The sequence below is a fragment of the Pezoporus wallicus genome, unplaced genomic scaffold (genome assembly GCF_028554395.1).
Source record: "Pezoporus wallicus isolate ANWC-B61680 ecotype Strahan unplaced genomic scaffold, APGP_CSIRO_Pwel_v1 contig_3568, whole genome shotgun sequence".
Classification (NCBI taxonomy): domain Eukaryota; kingdom Metazoa; phylum Chordata; class Aves; order Psittaciformes; family Psittacidae; genus Pezoporus; species Pezoporus wallicus.
The window spans coordinates 944,442-968,242 of record NW_026637826.1 but is presented as its reverse complement, the minus strand read 5'-3'; the positions used below and the strand labels follow the sequence as shown (position 1 = coordinate 968,242).

General features: G+C 45.7%; 1 protein-coding gene across 3 annotated transcripts in view; it reads left to right on the top strand.

Moving 5' to 3' along the window:
* The first annotated feature begins 5,113 nt into the window (after window positions 1-5,113).
* Window positions 5,114-23,801, top strand: part of MAPKAPK3 (MAPK activated protein kinase 3) — a 113,294-nt gene continuing 94,606 nt past the window's right edge. Inside the window, exons 1-2 of one of the 3 annotated variants that reach the window (XM_057407691.1) lie at window positions 5,114-5,305; window positions 8,014-8,090. The gene's annotated coding sequence lies outside the window, so the exon portion shown is untranslated. Of the gene's footprint in view, window positions 5,310-8,013; window positions 8,091-23,801 lie in introns of all 3 variants that reach the window. The other 2 variants (XM_057407693.1, XM_057407695.1) reach the window with 2 other exon arrangements.

Below are 23,801 nucleotides of genomic sequence, written 5' to 3'. Positions count from 1 at the left end.
CTACAGGGAAGCCGCAGTGTAGTGAGGACAGCAGGAATTCTGCCCATGAGCAGGGAACGAGTGTTTCATTAGCAGGGAAGCCTGAGGAGAACTGGCCCATGTTAGGAAAAAGATGTTCCCATTGTTCATGGCAGCATGGAAGATCCGGTGGGTGTATCTGGCCGGTCTGAGGGGGTGGTTTTGCTGCATTTTAGAGCTTGCAGAGTCTAGTTAAGGGCTGTGTTCTTTTAAGTAGGACAGAGATTAGAGGGTCTAAGGGAGGCCCTGTCCATCTGTCAGCACTGTCTGAGCCATATAAATCCAGGGTGGAAAGCCAGTGAGTCAGTGGTGTTCAGAGCTGCCTAGAGCAAAGGAGGGGGACGCAGGAGGCCCAGGATCAGGAGAGTCTTCTGTGGGAGTTGTGTTTAAGTCGAGGAGCAGTACTTGCAGTGTGCGTGGGAAAGCCCTGAGGAAGCACAGAGAGCTGGGGGCTGAGTGCTGGCACTGGCTTCACACCACGTGTGTCCCCAGCTAGGGTGGGAATGATGCGCATGAGGTGCATGAGGTGCTGGCAGGCAAGAGCAGAGGAGGGAATGATCCAAGTCAGCGCTGAGGAGGCTGCTGGAGGCAGCAGAGCAACTTTGATGTATGGTGGAGCAGTGTCAGGGCTCAGGCGGTTGCAGAGTAGCTTCAAGGGGACAACCCTGCTACAAACAGGGAAGTTTAAAACCAAGATGCAAGAGTGTGCCAAGAACACTGTGTACAGCTTGTGCAGGAGCAGGTGCAGAGCAGGGCTGTGATGAGGATGAGAAAGGGACACAAAGCTTAGCAGAGGGGAGAAAACCCAAAGAGATGAGCTTGTTTTGCCGAGCAAAACAAAGACAGGGAGGAATGTGATGTTCCCCTGTAAACATTTTGTTGCAAAATGAATACTAGAGGGGAAGAAAAAGTCTTTGTAATTAAGATCAATGGTGGCGCAAGGGCAAATTGATACAAATTTGCTATTAATACACTTAGCCTGAAAGTTAGATTTTCAAACACTAGAGGAGTGAGATTCTGGAGCAGTCTCTCAAAGGGAGAAATGGAAACCAAAGGAGCTTTGTAAGGAAGTCTGAGGAGCCTGCAGTACTGAACGGAGAGTAAATTAAATCTCTGACACACTCTCATTTTATTTTCTGCATGTTGGTGCTACAGACAGCCTGAACCAGAGTCTAGGCAGGAGGGCAAGTTGCAGCAGAAGATGGAAGCAGTCAGCAGCTGTAATTAAGAATCAATAGCAAAGTTACAAGTCAGCTGCAAGAGATGGGGAGTTTCAGGATAGCCGAGCTGTGCACATACCCAGCTTTGGCTGTATCTAGTGTTCGAGAACAGAGACTTCACCAAACTGACTTAGGGCCTTTTCAGAGCATCTTTAAGAACCAAACCTTGCACAGTAGGGCTCTGCTAAATCTTCCTTCTCTACTTCCCAGTTGCTGCCTTTTTCTGCTCCATTTTGGCATGGGTCTACATTGCAGCTGCAGTAGCTTTGTCTCTGTGCTCCTAATTCCTTGTTCATAAAATATTAGGATATGTTTTAAGCCATATTTTAAGAATGCCTCCAGTTTTGCTGGAGAATTCCCAAGAGAGCCTTTTGGCATGCAGTTGTAGAAGGAAGGTTAGCAAAGGTTAGCCGAGCTGCCTTTGTCAGAGGAGGTGCTGGGATCCTTTTGCAAACCAGCTTGTTGGCTGCAAGAAGCTTGGAATTGTGTTGGTAAGTTTTTGGATTAAGGGAAAATGAAGTCATTTCTTGAAATTGTTTTCAAAACTTCAGTGTTATCCCAGGTCAGAACTGAGGAACACTCGCCTATAGGACAAGCTGAACTTTTCAGGCTAGAAAATGAGGGGGAAATGCAAATAGATAAGCAAAAAGCCATCCAGCTAAAATAAGAACTTAATGGTGATACACAGAAGGATATTCCCAGAACTGGCAATTCTTTGGAACTGGGATGCAGAATGCAAGAAGCAAGCAATAAGATGCACTTGGACAGAAATGTGAGGAATGCAAGAAGGTTTAGTAGGGCAGGCAGAGCATGTATTGGTTTTTCAGCTCCTAATCAGATAGGGGCATTCAAGGCAAAGAGTTTACTTCTCACTCATGGGAACATGAGCATTATTGCCCATCTGAAGAAGAAAGTCTGCTGCTGCTTTGAATTTTGCCATAGTATCTATGGTATAGCTTTGCTGAGTTTGGATTTCTGTGCAGCATTTTTCTCTTACTAATAGCCTTTACTTGTCCCCCAGCTCAATCCTGACTTGGCAGAAAACTAAGCAGAGCATTGGGAAGTTGCCATCGATCGATGGAGTCAATGCATTGAGGGATAAAGTTAATATAAAAATTGCATTTCCCAGAGGAGGCTCTTTCTGATGATGTGAGAAGTCATAGGTCTGTCAGAAGTTTCCAGCTTCTCTTGCTCCAGCTCATTAAAGCCTTCTGTCCTTGCATTTTCAAGTGATCATGGGGCAGTGTGCACTTGCAGCCCAGAAGGCCAACTGTATCCTGGGCTGCATCACAAGGAGCATGAACTGCAGGTCAAAGGAGGTGATCCTGCCCCTCTACTCTGCTCTTGTGAGACCTCACCTGGAGCATTGTGTGCAGTTCTGGTGTCCTCAACATAAAAAGGACATGGAACTGTTGGAACAAGTCCAGAGGAGGCCACAAGGATGATCAGGGACTGGAGCACCTCCTGTATGAAGACAGGGTGAGGAAGTTGGGGCTGTTCAGCCTGGAGAAGAGAAGGCTGCATGGAGACCTCATAGCAGCCTTCCAGTATCTGAAGGGGGCCTATAGGGGTGCTGGGGAGGGACTCTTCATTAGGGACTGTAGTGACAGGACAAGGGGTAACGGGTTCAAACTTAAACAGGGGAAGTTTAGGTTGGATATAAGAAGGAAATTCTTTCCTGTGAGGGTGGTGAGGCACTGGAATGGGTTGCCCAGGGAGGTTGTGAATGCTCCATCCCTGGCAGTGTCCAAGACCAGGTTGGACGAGGCCTTGGGTGAGATGGTTTAGTGTGAGGTGTCCCTGCCCATGGCAGGGGGGTTGGAACTGGATGATCTTAAGGTCCTTTCCAACCCTAACGGTTCTATGATTCTATGATTCTAAGATGTATTGAAAAAAACAACCACAGTTTTACTGTCACCTGAATGCTCCTATTGGTGATTGTCAAGATTTTTCCATTAAAAGGATAAAATCCCTGCACTTAGTAATGACAGGTCTTTATCCTGGAAGTTACAGTCCTCACTTGTGGTCTTGCTTAGGACATTAGTGTATGTCTGATACAAAGGACACCCCATCTCCTGTCCAATCCTCCTGCCAGCTATTCCTGTCTCCACAATTAGCTTGGCAGCTGGGGTGATTCTTTGTGCTGGTGCAGCGTGTTTGCTCAAGCTGAGGTGGTTTCTTGCTGCCATGAAGGAAAAGGTTAAGAACTAAAACAAGCTCTTCCATCATCTCTAAGGCATTAGGAGTGTGGTGCTGCTTCTGCCTTGCAGAATTCCAACACCAGATGGACTGGACCTTGCTGCCTTCTCTGGAAGGCAAGCCAGCTGCGGGGGTATTATAAATACCCTTTCCTGCGGTGGATGGGAGCGTGGCAGGATGGAACTCGGCACATGCTTGTGGCTTGGTTCAGATTCAAGCAATGTGAGCCTGTTCTGGAAATATGTCAGTTACAACCAGTGCCATGTCATCATACTTGGTCTAGAAATATCTGAGGGGGTAAATCCTGGCCCATTTGGAGGTGGAGGGCCTTCAATGCTTATTTCAGTCACTGCTTGCAGTCTCCTTGAGAGGATGCAGCAAATCAAGAGGAGGAGCAGATGGCATTAGAAGATGGATGAATAAAATGAGGAAGAAGGCTGCTAGCACTGCAGATTCCCCCCATCTTTCCCTCTTCCTGGGAAGGCTTCTGCACTCTAATGCAGAGCTCAGTGCCGAGCTGAGAAGGATGGTCCAACTGCTGAGGTGGCTATAGTGTTTAGTGTGCCCACTTCCTTATCTAGGATAATGGATAGTGGCACTTCTTTTTAACATCTGAATGCAAGTGAGCCTGCATTTGGTGTTGTCTGCTGCCCAAAGGTTAGACTTAAAAGTAGCTGAACAGTCAGGGAGGAGGATGAAGGCATGTTTGTATGATGCTGAAGTCACTGTTCAAGGCAGTAGTGCTGGACTCTGGAGAGGAAATCCATTTAAGGAAGCGAACTAACATGATGCAATGCTCTGAGAAAAACCACCAAATCAGGAACTGCACCAGCCTCAGTGCTGCACCTTTTGGTCTGCCTCTTCTGCTGTTGACCAGGAGGTGCAGTGCTGCACAGTCCCTGCAGGTGATGGGGATTTGCCTTTCATTTCACTGGGTCGGGATACTGGATATCAAATAGAGACAGGACATCATCTGTAAAAGTTAAGTTTAGCTGCAGCTATCACAGTGATACTTACATGAGGTGCTTCTCTTCTAACCCATACTATGCAGGTGTAACGCTTCTTGGTTTAACCACTTTTCTGAAGTGGTAAACCATGCCTGAGCCATTCATGTTGACACCTGGTAGAAGTATCTGAAGTGCAACCAGGCAGATTGACCTGGTTACCCAATGGGTTGTTACACACCTGAATTTTCTACCTTAAATCCTAATACTGCAGGAGGAGGGTTAATGATAAGTGTGACTCATGACCTGTCTGTCTTGACAGCTCTGATAAAATCTCTGCAAAGGGGTTTTGGAGGATCACTTGCTCTGATCACACCAGCTTATGTGGGTGCTTGTCTCCAAACTCTTGTCTCTGCTGGCAGAAATCTTATTTGAAGATTGGAAGTTGCCAGCTCACATCAAGCTTGTCAGTGACTTTAGCAGAAGGATGTTTAAGCTGCATTTATGATGTTGCATCACAGGTTGAGCATCAAATAGTTTGGGATTTTTTTTTTATTCTCTTCGAAGGGACAACAAAAACATTGGCCAGGTTATTGGAAAATATTCTGGTTCTTGAGCTTGTCTCTGTTGGGTTCTGCCACTGCTCGGTGCTGAGCTCAGTCCACGCTGGGGATGGATGACATTTGTGAAGTAGTCAAGTGATTGGATTGGTAACTGGGGCACCTGTGACAAATGACCTTTTCACCTGGCTGTGAGGGCTGCTAAATGCTTGCCCTCCATGCAGGTGTTACTCATAGCCAGGCAGGAGCTAAGTGTGAGTTAGGACTGTGCCTACTGTAGAGAGCATGTGGAGCAGCTTGGGTGCAGGTCTGGCTTGCAGCAGTGCTTCTTTACGTTTCCCTGGTAGAGTCAAGGTGTCTGAAAGTAGGTATGAATTAATTTGTCATCTGCTTGACCTTCTTTCCTCAGTGACAGGATGGTAGAGAGGCACTGTGACAGGAGGGCCGAGCAAGCTGGTCAGTTCTGCTCAGCAGGGTGGCATGATGGGGCTGCGATTGTGGGCTGAAAAACTGGTGGTGTGTTGGTTTGTTCCAAATGCTAGCACTGTTCCCATGCAAGGAAGGAAGAGGTGAAGAATTGTGTTTAATATTCATTTTCAGTGAAACAATTAATTGTAGAGTTCTCTAAAAAGTGAATGTATCCCTTTTCCTAGCATTCTTCTCTTTGTTAAACTGAGCCTAGATGAAAGCATTGGCTTCCTAAGACACCTATATCAGCACAAGGGCATTTTGGTTTTGTCTCGTTGTTTCATGTGCATTAAAAGGAAACAAATCCAGCTTTACTTGTACACCTGGAAGATGAGAGTTAAATTTAGTACACTTCCTTCTTCAGAAAGAAGAGCAGGACCAACCCTGATTGCCTTTGAAAACTGAAATGTTTGGGGTTCAACATATGTAAAAAAGAAGAGGTTTTATGTAGCTCTGCACAAGAAATGGAAGAACAACAACAGTCCTTAAACATACTGGGAGAGAAAAGTATTTTCCACGGAATTGAAAACATTTGATTAAAAAGGCCATGCTTGAAGGCAAAGTTTTGGGTTTTTTTTTTAACTTGAATTGTTTCCCTATTATTGCTAATCTGTGGTTTGACCAGCGCGTTATGCACTGCACTTAACTGTGAGATGGTTATGGCAGCTTATCTGTAATAGCTGTACCTCAGCCTGGGTCAGACTTGCAGCAGGCAGTTGTGTTTATTTGATAGCTGAGATCAACTATTTATTCTTTGTGACCTAGTGAGAGATACAGAAGAGATAGTATATAGAATGATAATATGTTCAGTACAGCTTTTATGTAGCAAGAATGGCACAGGGTACGCAGTGATCCAGTTTACAGTGGAGCATGAAAATGGCTGTGCTGAAGGCTTTGGGAAAGGGAAAATGGCTGTAGGAGAAAGTAAAGGCATTGCAGGCTTGTGTGGCAAATTACCAGTTTCCCTTCTGTAGCAGTGGAATGACAATCGAAACAGCCATTTCCTTGCACACTCTTGTTGTGTTTGAATGAGCGTGTTTTGTCTAGGAGCGTGGTCCCAGGCTTCAAATCGTATCTCAGACATCTGTGATAAAGTGGGGATCTCTGAGCTGCTTTGTTCTGTCTTATTTCAGATTAAATACTGTGGCCCCATAAATGTGGGCCGGCTCAATCTTGTGCTCTGTAAGGGAATAGTGCTGGCTTTTTATATTACTCACAAAAATGTGTATAATATATCCTCATAGGGCGTGGTGGTGGTTGAATTTTGATACTCAAAAGAGGCACTGAGATGTAAAACCATGAGGATGTTGCATCCCATTTGTTTCCCAAGGAGCTACCCCTTTGTGCTGCAGGCTGCCACGTAACTAGTGGTGGTTATGCCTGAAGCCCCTAAGTGAAACTCTTCCCCAGCAAGTGATCCAGCAATGGTCTGACCCTGGATTGAACAGGGAAACAAGGAAAGGCCAAGTGCCTGAGCAGTCCTGCACTGCGAGGCTTACAGGACTCGTACAAATGGAGAGAGCATCTCCAGTCTTTCCCGAGGTTGATGAACCTCCGCAGCAGTAGACAGCAGAGCCCTGCTGCTGGCTCAGGAAGCTGTGACACACAGAAAGGCCTTGGTGGTGGCCACAAACATGCAGCGTTCAGTGACACCAAGGACAGGAGGCACTGGCTGTACCTGCCAGTGAGCCCACAGCTTGTCTGAGTGTGCCAGCGGGACCATGGCTCGGAGTGGGAGGAGCCCATTCCTCACACTGCTTAGGAAGCTGCCAAGTGCAGTTCATCTTAGGGCTTCAACGGGCACAGCAGGGACAGAGTGAAGGGGAAGGGAAAGTTTGGGACGTGGTTCCAGAAGCATTACAACTCCTCCTTTGCAGCCCATCGGCAGGTTCACACCTCTGGGGTGGCAGCAGTTCCTGGCTCCCACTGTGCTCCTGCAAGGTCAGGAGCTGCTGCCTCACCCAGGACAAGCGCTTCATTCTTTCCACTTTGAGGAAGAAGCAAGAAAAGAGTATGTTGGATTTCAGAAGGGGGCAGTAGCCGTATCAGTCCATGTCATACAGCAAATTGCAACCGAAGTTCCCAGTTCAGGGGCATTTATGAGGTCTAGAAAATGCAGAAGCAGGTCCTGAACAATGAGGTGCTGAAAATGGGCTCAGCTGCCACGGGGAAAGGAGCAGAAGGAGGCTTAAAAAGATATATTTTTTTTCCAAACAGGCCGGGTAATCAGGCTCTTTGCCTCTGATCCTTGAAGGGACAGCAGAATAAACTTGGTAGAGTCATAGGATATGAGCCTACAAACTTAAGAAATGCTGGATCCTCCAGCAGGGCAATCTGGGCGTTGCAAATGATAGGGCAGATTTGAGTAAAATGTGTCTTTCTGTCTTCATTAGAGATGCTTAAAGAAGCTCATGTTCTAAGAATTTCAGTTAGATGCCTACATTTAGCTGGATCAATATAGGCATTAAGGGCTTATAGTACTCTTGTGCTGAATTAAAGGGGGGGGAAAGGTCCAATGTGTTTAGTGAATCAGTTTTTCCTGGAAGAACATATTCCCAAAGTGTAAAATTACCTTTTTCTTTTTTTTTGCTTCCTTTAAATCAGTTTCAAAGACATGAATGGAGCTGAAGTGATGCACAAGTCTGGGAAGAATCCTCTCCCAGCTCAGAATTTCTCCCCAGGTAAGTCACTGGCCTGCTTTAACATCGTTACACCATCAGTGTCGTTCTTTGTGCCCTGTGGTAACAGTATAAAGCCAGCAGTGCTGGGGAGACGATGATGTTCTTTTATGCCTGTTCTGTTCTAATGGGCCCAGCAGGCTAAAGACACCTTGGGGTGCTCACAAATGAAACACAACTCTTGAGGTGAGCTGTGTGTGCAGGTGGAAATTCCTGTGACTGTTTCTAACGTGATGTATAGTTGGTACACAGCTCCTGCCCTGCCCTCTGCCCTCTGCGCTGGGGCTTGCTGGAAGGGGACTCCCAGGAATGCCTTCAAAATAAGGGAATGTCACGCAAAGAAAGAGTTGGGATCTGCCTCAGGTTCTCCCATCTACTTATGCTGTGTCCCAGGAGTTGTCTTTGGCTGTTTTCTCTTGCTTGTTCTGTGTCTGTGTTTCTTATACTGAGTTTAGTGAACATGCTTCCCTCAGAGTTTTTTCCTGTCAGTATCACAATGAAGTAAAGATATGTGGGTAAAACACAGAGGTTCCTTCCAGAGCACTCTTTCTGTGCACAGGACAATTCAAGGCAGCAGCAAAGCATCACAAAACCCACAGTATGCTGGTACTATATTATAGTACCTCTTGAGCAGCAGTTGTTGGTTATGTTCGGTTGGCTGAGGAGCCAGGAATTATCAGCAAGTGGTAAAAGCCAATCTGACTGAAGAGTAATTGTTCTAAACAAAGATATAAAAGCATTTATGTGATTGGCTGGGAGGTATTGAGTGAATTTAATAAATCTGTTTTCCAGTTTCTCAAAAAGCTGTTAATTTTTAACAAATTCTGTCTGTGAATGTATCGATGAAAAATGACAGCATATTTATTTGAGGATGGAGTGCATATATTTAAGTTATAATACTGTTGGCTGTCTGATAAACAGTGAAATAAATCATGAGAAGAACTTTTAGAAGTAGCTCACAAGGCTGCAGAGCTCCATGGGAACAGGATGGGTCCACGGGTTGCAAGCTGAAATGGGCCTTTTGGCTTTAGCTTGACTTCTCAGGATTGATTAGTGAATGCTGCTTAAAGAATCTTCCTCCTCTTAAAAGTCAGCATTTTGACTTAAAACCTATTTCATTTAATACTGAGTGATTTTTATATGAAAAAAGGACTGTAGCTGTCATTGCTGAAAGCTAAAAGTACAGTTAGAGCGGAAGTAAATAGCCACATACCGTAAAGGCTACATGCTGCGGCTCAAGAAGCACCCACAAAACCCATCTTTTCTCATGAATGGCTTTTTCTTCTCAGACTTCTAGTTCCTGAAAGAGTTGGTATGTAGGAGACTGTGCAGTACATCTCAAACTTCATCAGACCCAGTTAGCCAGAAGAGAGCAAGACAGGTTCCAGACAGAAGGACAAAAGCTCTTTGGTTTCCTCAGAGAGGTTTCCCATTACTGCAAGCATTCTCACATCACCCCCTCCTCTGCACAGAAGGGAACCTACCAAAGCACTGAAACTAATTGCCTTTCTCCTGGATGAAGGATCAGGGTGTGATCTAGAAAAACCTATCCACAAAGACTGCTTTGGGCAACAGCACAGGATCCCCTGGTTGCTGTCAATATTGTTTCATTCCTGGAGACCTCTGTGGCCGAAAACTTGGAACTGAAAGAGAGTAGATCTAGGTTAAATGTAAAGAAGCAGCTCTTCCCTGTGAGGGTGCTGAGGCACTGGCACAGCGTGCCCAGAGAAGCTGTGGGTGCCCCATCCCTGACAGTGTTCAAGGGCAGGTTGGATGGGGCTTGGAACAACCTGCTCTAGTGGAAGGTGTCCCTGCCCGTGACAAGGAGTTGGAACTGGATAAGCTTTAAGTCTCTTCCAACCCAAACCACTCTGGTTCTATGATCACCATGGCCAATGACAGGAAAGGGAAGATGCCTTGTGATTTTAGGGTGAATCTGACCAGTGGTGAAAACAGCCATTCATGTCTTATGGAGTGATGGCACTGCAAGTAAGGATATATCATGGGTGACACGTCAGCCAGCCAGCCTGACCTGAGTGGTGCTGTTTGCTAAACCCAGGCTGTCATCAGAGTCTCAGAGATGAGGGGTGTTGGGGTTTTAGGGCTTTGAGATAGACTTGTCTCAGCTAAAAGAAGTTAAATAACACCCAGATGACGCAAATGTTCCTCACAGGCTTTTTGTTGTGTACGTGGATGTTTCCAGTAGTTAGGAGCAGCCCTGAGTACTGTTGTTTCTGTTCCTATGTAACTACATGACCATATAGCTGTCTCCACAGACACTGGTGTTGACACATTTACCCAGCTCTAAGTCACTCTGCTGCAAAGGATTGAAAGTGGGGCCATACACCGAAATCACTCTGAAACTGAACTCACTCTGAAACTGAAGCCATCACAAAATAAGGGCTGCTTGTTATGCAGTGCGTCATGGAGAGAACATGTGGCAACAGTTTCTGAGAGCTCATATTGGCTTAACTGGTATCAAATTGGAATTCAGCCTGTTGTAACCTGTGCCAGGGGTTCCCAGATTTGTGTTGCTGTAGTGCACAGGCAGTAGCAGTCATAGGTATTAGCAACAGCCATCATTGTAAGTACTGGAGTCAAGGGCAGATCATGAGACAGTGGCTGCTGGAAATGTGCTGTTCCATGCCTATGGGGAGGTGTGCCTCCCATCTGCACCTTCCCATCATATACTTTCCTAATCCTTAAGCTACCATATTCCTTCCCAGAGGTACCCATCCTCCCTGTCTTGAGTCAAGATCCACACTGCACTTTGATTTACAAAACCCCATCTCTGTCAGCTATAACTGTGTTCATGGAGATACCTTCGCTGTGACCTGGGTAGTTACGCCTTCAGGGATTCCAGTACCCCGGGTTAGGAACCACTGCCATGTGTGTTCACAAACATATCGAGGTGATCTCTTTATCTTTTCACTTTCGGAGAGTGCTTCTATCCCTGCAGGAGGTGGATCCAGCGGAGGGATGTTCCTGTGTGGGTTTTACACAGAGCCCTTGAGATAAGTTTAAGGCAGGCCATTGCTGAGATATACTAACCAGTGAATGCCAGAAATGCATCCCTTGTAAACTGCATTGCATTAGTAATGAATTAAATGAATTGCTGAGATATCAAAACAGTGCAGGCTGGGGTGAAATGTAACTTGTAAGTGGGAAAGACAGCGATGAGTGGAAAAAGCCTTGAAAATAAATCAAGCCACGTTGCTCTTTCCTGATTTTTCTAGGGCTGGTTGGTTCTTTAACGTCTTTATTAAGTCTATAGAGGTGAGCTGACTCCAGCACAGAACTGAAATAAAACCAGTGGACAGGCACTAATGCTTTCAAGCAAAGGGCGTAACAGCTTTCCGAGTTTGCCTGTATTCCACCTTTCCAACCTTTAAAGGAGATTGCAGTGAAAAAAATACCTTCATAAAATAGAGACAATCAATTACATTTAGTAAAGCATGAATGAATTACAGAAAATAAGGCAGGAAGGTCTGTGTCTCTTGTCCCAGGGCAAGGCCAGATCTCTGACCTCTTTAATAGCCTCTGCTGCATAGGAGAAAGGTCCCAGGGACAGTGTTTCAGTGAAGACTGGTGCATTGCAAAGCAGGCTCCTCGAACACCTGCAGCTTCAAAGCAGCACAGGGTGGCCAGCTCAGGTGTTTTGTGGTGAAGTAAACCTTATTTACTGTTCATAAAGCTTCTCATGTGGCATTATGCTTGATAGATCCTAGCTTCCAGAGGCAGAATAGCGCAATGTTCTTTATTTGTCCTTTTAAGGTTACAGTTGATAATGTAGGTGACCGATCCAGACAAAACTGATGTTCTAATGACTCGTAATGACATTCCAAAAGAGCTTGAAGATTTGAATTGAAGCACTGGCAAGGCATACATGTTGTAGGATGTACTTTGCATGTAAGTGGATGTGTACAGTTGCCACAGAACCAGGAACTATTGGTAACTATGTGTAGAGAGTACTGGGTGCTTTATCTTCTTCTGTCCTTAATATTGTAATTAGTGCAAGGAATTAAAACTGCAAAGAAAAGTTTTCCTCTCGGCATCCATGGTTTTGCTAGTTCAGAGTCAGAGTGCGGTGTCACCAGACGTGGGTTTATTTCTCCACTTAGTTCTCCAGTAAAAAACTGATGAAAGTCAAACATGTCAAGGACGGCAGCAGATTGCCTCAGAGTTTAGAACAGTTCTCCATTTGTATAGTAAAGGATGGGGCTGAGGAGGTTTTAAAAGAAATGGGATTGTGCAGTATGTTAATCTGAGAATTCTTTAGTGGCTTTGTGCTGTTTCTGTAACTCAGATGTATGTAGCATTGACCAGATAAAATGACAATTTTATATGATACTCTGTTATTGCATGGATGGCCTGTGAGTGTGAAGTAACATTTGGAAACCACTTATGGAAGCCAAAAGGTCATCAGGGAGCTCTTGGCTGTTCTCCCTCCTGGTAGGCTGCTCTCCACATCCAAGAGTAAACACCAGTTTGGCTTTCAGGAGCTGTGGCTAAACACTTGTCCTGGTTTGTAACAATGCTTTCACTCTACAGATGGGAAGAACTCCTTTGGAAATGCCACAGTTTGTTAGTTTGGTCCAGTATTTGGTCTATTTGTATATGTCTCCTCTCGCAACAGAACTAATTGCGGACCTGATGTGTCAGAACTCATATGGATAATGTCCTGAGCAATCCGGTCTAATTGGAGGTTACCCTGCTTTGAGCTAAATTGGTGGACTCAATGAAACCCAGACATCCCTTCCAAACTCAATTACATCATGACAGACATGCTGAATTACTCTGGTGCTGGTTGTAGCACTCACTTTTTAGTGCCTGGCTATGTAGTGAGAAGCTGAGAGTCTTTGTTTAGCCACTGACAATTGTCTTTACCTTTAAGCCTGAATCTTCTCCATGGTCGTTTTCAGCAGCTGGGTGTATTCTGTCATCTTTGCTACGTTCTTCAGAATCAGGCTTTGTGAATTCTTGTGCAAAAAACCTGACAAGATAGAGAGGGGGCTGGGGAAAGCAGAAGAGTTGAGGTCCAAGCACAAGACAAGCCTTTAAAAGAACCTCTCCCTTAATTATACATAATGGACTTTTGTTTGTTTTTTCCTTCCCTTTGAAGTCCTGGGAACTGTCAGATGTGGGGGAAGATTTGGCTGGATCCTAGCATTGATCTTGTTGGGCAATTTGGGGGGTGATTTTTAAGTTACCCTAAGATCTGTGGTTAGTTCTGAACACACCAAGTGCCTGAGCTGCTTTTCAGATGAAACCTCTAATTTGCCTGCTGACATTCCAAACCCAGATTTTTTTTTCTACCTCCTTCTACCCTTCTCTAAGACCAAAAAATGCAGTTCTTCAAAGAAGAACTTTGAGGGATCATTTCGGGCTCTAACATACAAGTATCAGCAAGAAGTGTAGGCAAGGATCTGTTTGGTTGGGGTTTGAAGTGTTCCCATGGTGAGATTTAGTGAACACCCTGAGTTCCTGGCTAGGCCTGGCTTCAGCCCACTGGAGGTATCTGGGGCAGCTGAGGCTGGCAGCTCAGAGGGAGTTTGTGTTTGGCTTTGCACAGGATGGTTCAGTGAAGGTGCTGGGGGGAGCAGCTCAACCAAACACTTAATTGAATGCTAAAAGCAACAGTTCTATGAGTAGTTTCTTGTTGGGTAGCATGAGGTACCTGTGCTCCCAGGATTTAAAAGCTTTTCAGTAAATGCAGTTGTTCTTCTGACCCTTTTCCATTCTTTTCTCCTCTGGGCTCCACCTAGGAGGGTTCTGCCCCAAAGAGACACCCAGCAAGATATTTCTGCTCCTTTCACTGATGGTCTCTTCCTGTTCCTTTCCTTTTGTCCTTGCGGGAATCCCCCAGGCAAAGTGGGATCTTAATCCCCAGCTGCCAGTCTTCATCATGATCAGCACTGGTCAGAATCCAGGTTCTTACATTGTCCCTCTCTGCTGTTTTCCAGCCATGATGTTTTTCTTCCCTTTCTTTCACATCCATTTTAGGAGCACTTCTTCTAAGGTCTGGGTCTAAGCCCAGCACCCAGTCAAAGCAGTGGGAAGATGGTTTGCATGCCAAGGAGAGCAGAGTTCTCACTTGGTGGTGGGGGTGGAAGTGAGTATTAGTCCCTGCTGCTACATTGACTCAGTGGCTGTTCTGCAACTGGAGTTCACGAATCTGGATCCAGAGAAGGTAAGTGCCTGATGGTCACACAAATCACCAGGTGTAGCCTCTTGGACTGGAAGGATTTATGTGCTGTGTGGCTTACAAGAAATCACTGGGTAGTGTTTCAACAGACAGGGCACATCTGAATTGGAAGTTGGGAGTATTTCCATGATTGCAACCTCGTTGAAGATAAATCTAAATAAAAAGACTTTCCCAGCTAATAATGTGATGTGTAATTACCCAGAGTTGAAGGACTTTTTCAGTTAAGCTTGAGGAATGTTTCTAGTAAAAAAAACCACCAAATTAGAATTAGATATTCTTTTAGAACAGTGCTTTATATGAAAAGAACTGTGATTCTGCCCCCAGGAAAGAGGCATCTTCGTGAAAGCTGATCGTTGTTCTGTTGTGAAGACAGTATTAGGAACAGAAAAGTAAAAGCAACGTGGAAGGGAGCGTGGGGTACAGTTAATATAAATGAGCAATGAAGTGCAGAAAACTGGAAATGAAAAGGAAAACGTAAAATTATCCTTGGCTGCTGTCTTCAAGGACGACAGAGAATTCAAACATCCGGCTTGAAACAGAAAAAGGATTGTGTAAGGCCTCTTTGAAATGGAAATGGTGCAATTGTTAATGATGAAAATAAGTAGAAGCCTTTAGTGAGTAGTTCTGATCTGTGTTTGGATGACAGCAGAATAATACGCTAGAATCACAGGAGGATAATGAATTAATTTCTAAATTATTAGGCCTCAAGAAAAAGGTATTATAAAACACTGACTGGTAATAAGCTTTTTAGAAAGTACATGTTCAGATAACTTGCAGACAAGAGCCCCAGCAGCGGTGTTAAGATAGGTGGTTTGCAGATGGCAGTTTTTAATACTGGGGAAATCTGGGACATCAGATTTTTGGCTGGGGTTTCAATGTGCCAAAAGGGATTACTCAAGAAAAACAACTATATGGGAGTTCAGAGTGAAGAACTTTTCCCCTGGCTTCTTCCTTCTGTATGGCTGTAGGGATGAGCTCTGGGGGGATTATCCTTCTGTGTGCCTGCTGGATTTAAGGCCTCTCGTGACTCTTGCAGGCCAGAATGACACTTCAGCTCCTTTAGGAATAGGTTGTTCATAGCTATTGAATCAAAATAGAAAATAAATGAAAAGGCTCTGGGTCAGGAAAGGTCACAGCGTGCTGCTGGTTTGAGGGGGAGGTGAGCTGGCTGGGATTCAAAGCCATCACCCCCCCAAAGCAGTATCAATTTTGGATTAAGTGTCAGTGGGAGGTGGTAGCCCGGTGGTTATTCTTGGATGTTCTGTTCATTGGCGAGTTAAGCTCCTGCTAAACTCATGAATTGATTTCCTTTGAAAATGTTCTGAATGATGGTGCAGATGCTGAAGCTATAATTCCTCTTTTGATGAGCTGGGAAGGGAGCGTGGGGTCTGTACAGCTTCGAGCCTCCCTGCTAAAGCAAAGATGCTGCGCTCACTGTTGAGCTTTTGTGCATGCCATGGCCCTGTCCAGCTGCATGAGAGAGCATGCCTGGGAGCTGAGGGAATTCTCCCACCTTTGTACCTGCTCCAGGAAAGGATTTATAAGAACGATAGGCAGGTCTTCCTATGTGCTGGCTGTGCCTCCGCAGGGACATGTTACAGGGGTTTGCCTGCTATGGGCGCAAGGCCTGGATGAGATTTGAAAGCCCAGACTGCTCCTACATAACAAATTGCAGCAGAAGAGCGTGAGATGTTGCCCCAGGAAGCTCTTCAAAGGTACAGGCACGTACCCCAATGCCACTTACCAGCTGGTTCATTTGAGCTCCTTGCTGCCAAAGCATGCAACAGTAAGGAAAAGCCTGTTCAAAAGAACAGCAAGCCTTTGGGCAGAAAAAGAAGACAGGGCTAAGAGTGAAGTGTTAAACTAGTTCACATGCTGATTCTGCTTTGAGTTGTATGATAAGAGATACTTATTATATATATGTCTGTATGCTCCCCTACCTCCCCATTGGCTTTGCCTCACAGCTTCTCATTGGTCTTCCAGTACAGCTCTGCTGTTCTCAGCTTGAATAGGTTCACCACAATGGCAGAAGTGGTAATCCTGCTTCTGTTTCCTCACTGTTCTCTTGATGAGAAGGTAACTTGGCTTTTCTTAAAACACTGCAGTGTGTTTCCCTGAATTGCATGACGTGTTTTTCAAAGGTACTTAGGTCTCCAGTGGGTGTTTTGTAATTTAAGAGTAAATGATTTCTCCTCAGTCTTCTTCTAGGAAATGCCAGTATCTGTGGATATCAAAGAGGCTTTTGTGTTGCGAGGTTAACTTGGAGGTTAGGGCAATCCATTTGTGCACTCTCACACTTCCCAGTTTGCGCCTGGTATTATTCATCACCATTCATCACAAATACGATTCTCTGCCTAATCGTTTGTTCCTCCTATCAAGCAATGATGATGAGAAAGCAATATTAATTATTAGACGAATGGAAGGAACAGAACTAGGCATGGAATGAAAATGAATTATTAATATTTATGAATGCTTTATTATGCTGTAATGTTTCGTGGACCTGCATTCAACTGCACCATACAAGAAACCCTTTCCCTAATGTAGTTTTACATAATCAATTCTGAGTGTCTGGAGCTTTGAGTGTTTCTTAGATTCAGCTTTAGAGCCCAGTGCTGCTTTTCCACTGCAGGTGATGAAGGAGAGCGGCTGGGCCCTTCCTGCTCATCTGTCTTGCCTCAGGCTGAATCAAAGGCACAGTGGCTGATTTAGGTTTGTGCTGCTGCTGTCTGGTTCCTGTGTCCTCTTTCTCTCTACTTTCTCGCTTTCCCTGCTCTGTTTTCACCTTGGGGTGAGAGTATGAAAGCAGTGCAGGGGAGCTCTTAATCTTTCTACCTCATCTCTCTTGATCCAGTAGCGATCCCACGTTACACAGGAGAAATTTGCCAAGAGAAGTCAGTAGCTTCTACATGTGGGAAGTAAATTCAGTCCTAAAACGTCTTTGGCAGAGGCTGCTTAGAGGACATTTCTAGGGACATGCTCTGCGCATGCCAGGCTGCTACATCTGCTGGCAGAACAGTTGCATACAGCATGAGCAGAAGAGGTGGGGAGATACAACTGACCTCTTCAAGGGTATTGCCAAAGCTAGAAAACACAGCTCTAAAATACATCTGAAAAGACCTTCCTGTGACTTAGCTCTGCATGCATGGTGTCTTTGCATGTCCTAACTGGCACTGTGAGGCTTGAGGTGCTGATACTGTAGAAATACATAAAAATGATGCTTCTTTGCATTCACTGTCAGCTGCAAGCTTTGACAGTTTCTGAAGCATATCAACACTTCTTAAATGTCTCACTGTTCTCTGCTTAGAGAATATTTTCTTTGTCCTATTCTTCTAGCATTTAGCTTAGAATATGAAGAGCTCTTCCTAACAGTAATATGAAAGCTAGTGACAGAAAAAGAAGATATTTTTAAGTGTAATTCTCTTATTCAGGCCCCCCCCCCCCCCCCCCCCAGTAAAATGTAGAGGATTAAGAAGAAGAGAAAGAAGAAAATGGAGTCTTCTAGTTTATCTTGTAAGATTTATTAACAGCGAATTTGAACAAGTGCAGTGCCACAAGTTCCTGCCTTCTTTTCTTGCTTTAAGTGCTGCTGCAGCACTGTTGCCGCCTGCTGTATGCGGTTTGTACACTGGATTAGTCTTTCAGTCTCTGTTTTCTAAACCTGTTGCTGTTCACAAAAGCCACTGACAGAAACAGGTTAGCATTATTGCAGAGGTACTTCAGACAAGTCATTTCCTTCATCTATTAAGGATGAAGGGTTCAAGGACGTTCTTATTGTACAGTGAATTGCAGACCATGACAGTTACATCTGCTCAGTAATTCCTTGTGCGTGGGCTGTGCTCTCTGAAGTGTTTCATGCAATCCCTAGCCTGGGTCACTGAAGCCACGTTTCATTTGAACAAGGGTATATTCAGCTGGCCAGGATGAGTGTTTGGACTTGAAACTCATGGTGGTTTCCTCCTGTCTCCATGGGGCTGATTACCACACATTCCTTTCTTTTAATTTCAGCCCTCTGCAGTTCTAGGAAAAGGTCTTTGATTAAGTACTGAGAAACCAGTCTATTTGCAGGTCTAATTTTGTTGCTTCAATTACATTACTGTATGCTAAATATAGGAAGGCACCAAGCAAATCCCCAGTTCCTGAACTGAACAGGGTGTTCAAGAGCACTGAATTTCAATCTTGTGGCTTGGGCCTCTGTTTAATTCTAGCTAATGAGCCTATTTCTCATAGAGTGTAAATCAGCATGTCCACATTGATTTATGGACAAGTAGCCGGGTCATCACAGTTTCACACAGCTAAAAATGAGCCTAGTGCCCAAGTCTTTGCTTCCTGTTCCTAATTGAAGGTAGCAGAGATAAATGGTGTGTCATGCTGGTGGAAGTCTGAAGTCCCAGAGGGACAGGAGAGCGCTTCAGTGTCTTAGCTGGTGTCTGAGAACCTAGAAATCAGCAAGTGGAAAATGTCTGACAACCTGTAAACTGGTCTTGCAGTTTGCTGCTGACTCTACATTGCTTTCTGTGCTGTTCCCTGGCTGGGTTTTGGTTTTATAGCCCCCAAATCTATGAAAGAGAGCACTGAAGCCTGCTTGTCTTCTAAACATTGGCATTGCAAGGAGCTTCAGAGTCCTGTGTAAATGCAGATTTGCATTTTCCTTCTGTACAGCAGGTGAAAAAACACACCCGACAAACACAAAAGCGCAGCATTTTAAGTGCATGGGGCACTTGTGTTAGGTGGGAGACCGATTGCACTGGAGACAGGCGGCTTATCTGCTGAACAGCTCCTGTGTATCTCAGGCAGCAGCTCCTCCCGCAGTGCCTCTCGCAGCCCTGGCCCTGTCCTGGCGTGACCAGTTGTTAGTCTGAGCTGCTGTCTGGCCCATTCATTCCTGGCCTCTTGGCCAAGATGCCTGGCAAGGGAGCCCGTTTGCTGGGTGCTCAGCTGGGGCCTGTGGGCACACATGTCACAGCCTTTCTTTTCTCTTCCTGCAGGGAGACTTGGGTCTGTATAAAAGATGGGGTGAATTCTCCTCCAGCCACGCTGCTGCCTGCAGACTGCAGCAGGATTTCTCCCTCTGTTCACAGCTCTGTGCTGCTGCCTTGTATTTCAAGGGCAGCTTGTGAGGAACAAACTCAGCCTGATTCCTGTTTTCCTTTTGTGTGCGCCTCGAGGCTCTCCTCGCAGCTGGTGACTGCTCTATTTCCCTGAATCTCATTCAGAGTACTGTACCTACAAGCCAGATACTTGTCATCTCTAAAAGATGTTTGTTTCCACAGAAGAATAGCAATGAGGTTACCGTCTGCTCCCTTCGCAGTCAGCCAGGCTGGGAGAAGTCCAAATATCCAATCATCCCTTGGAATTTGTATTGCATGAAGATAAAGCAGCCAAAAATAGTTTCCATGAGCTGGATGGTTCTATAGCTTTCTGTGTTTATCTAACAAGAAAATGTTAAGAAGTACAGTAGGTCGTGCACTAAAGTGAGCAAAATCATGGGGCATGTGGGAGTTCATGGAGATGAGCTTATCGTTTATTTATGAGATTAACTTAACCTCTCTCTGCTTAAGAATTGCCTGCAGTTTTCTTGCATTGCTCTTATGTTTATCTGATAAAAGGAAAAACCAACCCAGCTGTTCTGTGAGGAATTAGAGATGCTGAAAGAGGCTTTTGGGGAGGGGAGAGAGGAGAGTTTGCACAGCTCTGCCAGAGCCTTATTTTTTCCTGCCTTCCAAGAACAGGGCTGTGTTCCATCTCCTGCTGCCCCCTCAGCTGGTGCTGGGAAGAGCAGCTGAGTTTAGCTCACTGTTCCTGGAAGTCACTGAGACACTGAGCATCTAGAAACCAGCATTTTCTGTAGCAGGCTCTGCCTGAATGGAAAAGATGAGCTGATCTTCATCCCCCTTATTCGCTAGCCTGGATTAACCCTCAATGCACCAAGGCAGACTACAGGGGCTACAGAATGTGCAGTCTTAGGAAGGGACAGCAGCTTTCTTCCTTCACTGGGGCCGTGCGCCTGGAAGCTGCTCTGAAATACAATGTCACATCATCAGCCAAGTGTATCCCTGGTGTAAGTCAGGTTCCCTAGCTATATTCTGTCTTACTATTTCTTCCCCTTGCCTATCAGATTTGTAGCAGGAGCAGCTGTTCAGCCAGGCAGTGGCCAGCGTCCTCTTGGGCTCCACACTTCTGTAAGGAAAGTGCCTTTTAGGGTGCAAGAAACTGCTCAGCCACAAACTCCCCCCCAGTTGTCTTGGTTAAGGCATACTTTGAGAGGGTAATTACAGGATGGTGCTGGGTACTGGTGCACAAAGGGTTTGATAATGTGCTTTTAGAACCATATAAAGACTGTCCGCGCTGTAGGGTAAATTTCAGTCAGTTAAATGAAATTACTTATATGAGAGTCTGCATTTGTGTTATAGATAGGGAGGAGGAGTTTGAGGTTTGTAATCTTGTTATTTGGATTCTGTTCCTTGCTGCATGATTGGGACCAAGTGCTGTTCTCCTCTGCCTGGGTTTGCCCTGTGCAGTATAAGAGGTACTGATAACTGTGGTTCAGCTGGGGATTGTGAGGGTTCATAAATGCCTGTGAGTCCCCAGGCAGAGATCTCTCTGGAAACACAAACCATTACTGGATCACTGGGAAGGCGCTGGCTCATTTGCTTCTTTCTTAGGGTGACTCAAAGCTTATTGTTCCACAGCTCTGACTGTCACAGCTGCAGCCCCAGTGCCAAATTTATCTGAGTTTGATGCCTGTGATGAATCTGACAAGGTCCAGAAAACAGTTTAAGGTGACCAAAACATAGCAGGTGTGGGCATTTCTGTTGCTATTTCCATGGATGCAATTAGCTGAAAACGAGTAGTCCAGAGGTTTTTCTCTTTCAATGTTTCTGGCTTTCTTTATTCAGGGAAAAAAGGAAATCTGTTCCTTTCCCTCTGTGCCTGAAAATAGTTTAGACTCCTCACTTGAGGCTTGCCGTGCTGCCTTTCAAGTTTCATGCTTCACACTCTGCAACCTGTAGTACTGCAAAGCAGAGAAGAGGCTGTGGTGTGTGAATCCTGTCCAGGAGTATGGCCCTTGGGAGGGAGCTGAGTGAACAGCCCTATCTCCTGCCTTCTCCCTACCACCGCCGAGGAAGCACTGTGGTTTGGTTAGCTGCCTGGACAAACAGCAGTGGGGAGGGTTTTCTGCATGAGCACATTCTGGGGCAGTGTAACAGCACGGTGCTGGAGCCTGCCCACCCCCCTCCGGTGTCTGCAGGGTGCTGAGGTGCTGTTGGGGCAGCTCCCTGCGTGCGTCGCTCAGCCCTTCTGTTGCGTGTGGTCTCGGTTTAGGTTGTGCAGATTCTTGCTGCAGTGTGGGAAGGTGCCGGAGCAGCGATGCTGATGAGAGTGTAGAAGTTTCTTTGACTGCTTCAGTTCTTGGAATTGAGCTGGGCCAGGCAGCATCTTCAAAAACAATGACTAGAAAAATAAAGTCTATCTGCTGATGCATTGCTATCAGCACAGATTGAGAGGGGAAGATGGAGCTGCTGCAAAAGAGTGCAGACATGCTGCATAGGGAGGAGGTGTCAGCAGCTGAGCCAGGCTCACGAAACATCATTTAAGCAAAAATCCAGGAGTACCTGCTTGGCTGGACACAGCTTCCTCGCTGTACTGGGCTGCATCAAAAGGAGTGTGCCCAGCAGGTCGAAGGAGGTGATCCTGCCCCTCTACTCTGCTCTCATGAGACCTCACCTGGAGCATTGTGGGCAGTTCTGGTGTCCTCAACATAAAAAGGACATGGAACTGTTGGAACAAGTCCAGAGGAGGCCACGAGGATGATCAGGGGACTGGAGCACCTTCTGTATGAAGACAGGCTGAGAAAGTTGGGGCTGTTCAGCCTGGAGAAGGGAAGGCTGCGTGGAGACCTCAGAGCAGCCTTCCAGTATCTTAAGGGGACCTATAGGGATGCTGGGGAGGGACTCTTCATTAGAGACTGTAGCGATAGGACAAGGGGTAACGGGTTAAAACTTCAACAGGGGAAGTTTAGATTGGATATAAGGAGGAAATTCTTTCCTGTGAGGGTGGTGAGGCACTGGAATGGGTTGCCCAGGGAGGTTGTGAATGCTCCATCCCTGGCAGCATTCAAGACCGGGTTGGATGGAGCCTCGGGTGACATGGTTTAGTGTGAGGTGTCCCTGCCCATGGCAGGGGGGTTGGAACTGGATGATCTTAAGGTCCTTTCCAACCCTAACTATTCTATGATTCTATGATACTGTGTCCACAAAGTGTGTGAGTGCTTGCAGGGGGCAGAAAAACTAACACATGCTTATAAAGCAGGGTATTGATAGTTTCAGTCCTTGCTCCATGGCATTACAGATGCTGCCTGCAGGAACAAAATATACTCCTTTTTCTGAGGAACAGACTGATCACAGTGCAATAAGGAATTACAGTATAGGATCTCACTGAACCCATTATAACAACCACAGAGTTCCATGAAATTGGTTTTCCACCAGCCTCGAGTTTACATGGCTGAGGAATAAGAATTTCCTTTGATTTTGAGTTTTACGATAAAATGTTGCTTTTCTGGTCCCAGAAGCTGTAGGGTTGGTTGCCTGGTTGCTTGCTCCCTGCGTGCAGTTCTTGTACACAGCTCTTCTTTCCCGGCTGAATAGCCCTGGGACATTAGGTCATATGAGCTGTGACATTTGTCCTAGAAATACCAAGCTTGAACCTTAAAGTACTCATTATTATTTCCATTACAGACCTATTCAGCATTTTGCAGTTTGGGATGCATTTATTGTTACAGGCATATACTGTCCAGCAGCCAACACCCAAGAAACTTGCATTCAATACCAGTGAGGCAAAGAAAAAGGGAGAAAAGGGACCTGGAGCCCAAGGCGCACAGTGGGTTGTCTCAGGATAGCTGACAGGTTGGGGAAGAAATGAAAATAAGCTTTAGGTCTTCTGGGTCTCAGCCAGCATCTTCGCTGCCCCTTAGTTGTGGGTAAAAGTCTCTGAAGCTGATGGCTCAATTACTTCCACCTCCTGACTCAAGCATAAAGAGCATAACAATTTGCAGTTGAAAGACTATACAGTATTTTTTAGTGCCATATTGTGCGTGGTTAGGACTCTGAAACAGCACCTGAAATGCAGGGTATATCTACTTCAGATGGGCAGAGTGTCTGTGCCCCTGCAGCCCCAGGGCCTGCTTGTGTGGTGGAGTGTGAAGCTCTCCTGGGAATCTCAGAACAGTCCCTTCTGGAAGTGATGCTTCTTGGGAGTGGATTCCCTTTGTGGGAAGGGCTGGGCTTCCCTAACTTGTGCTGTGTTCGTGACTGCTGACACCACTGAATCGGGACAGGCTGGGGCCTCTTCTGACTCCATAGGAGCAGAAGGTTGGAGTTTGGAAGTTCAGCTGGCATCGAGCTCCCAGAGGTGCCTGGGAGCTTTACTTGTACAGCAGAGGTTTCCAGAAGTCTGCTCGTGCTCTGAGACCCTTTTGCACCAGGCACTGTGCTGACACAGGCAAAGGGCAG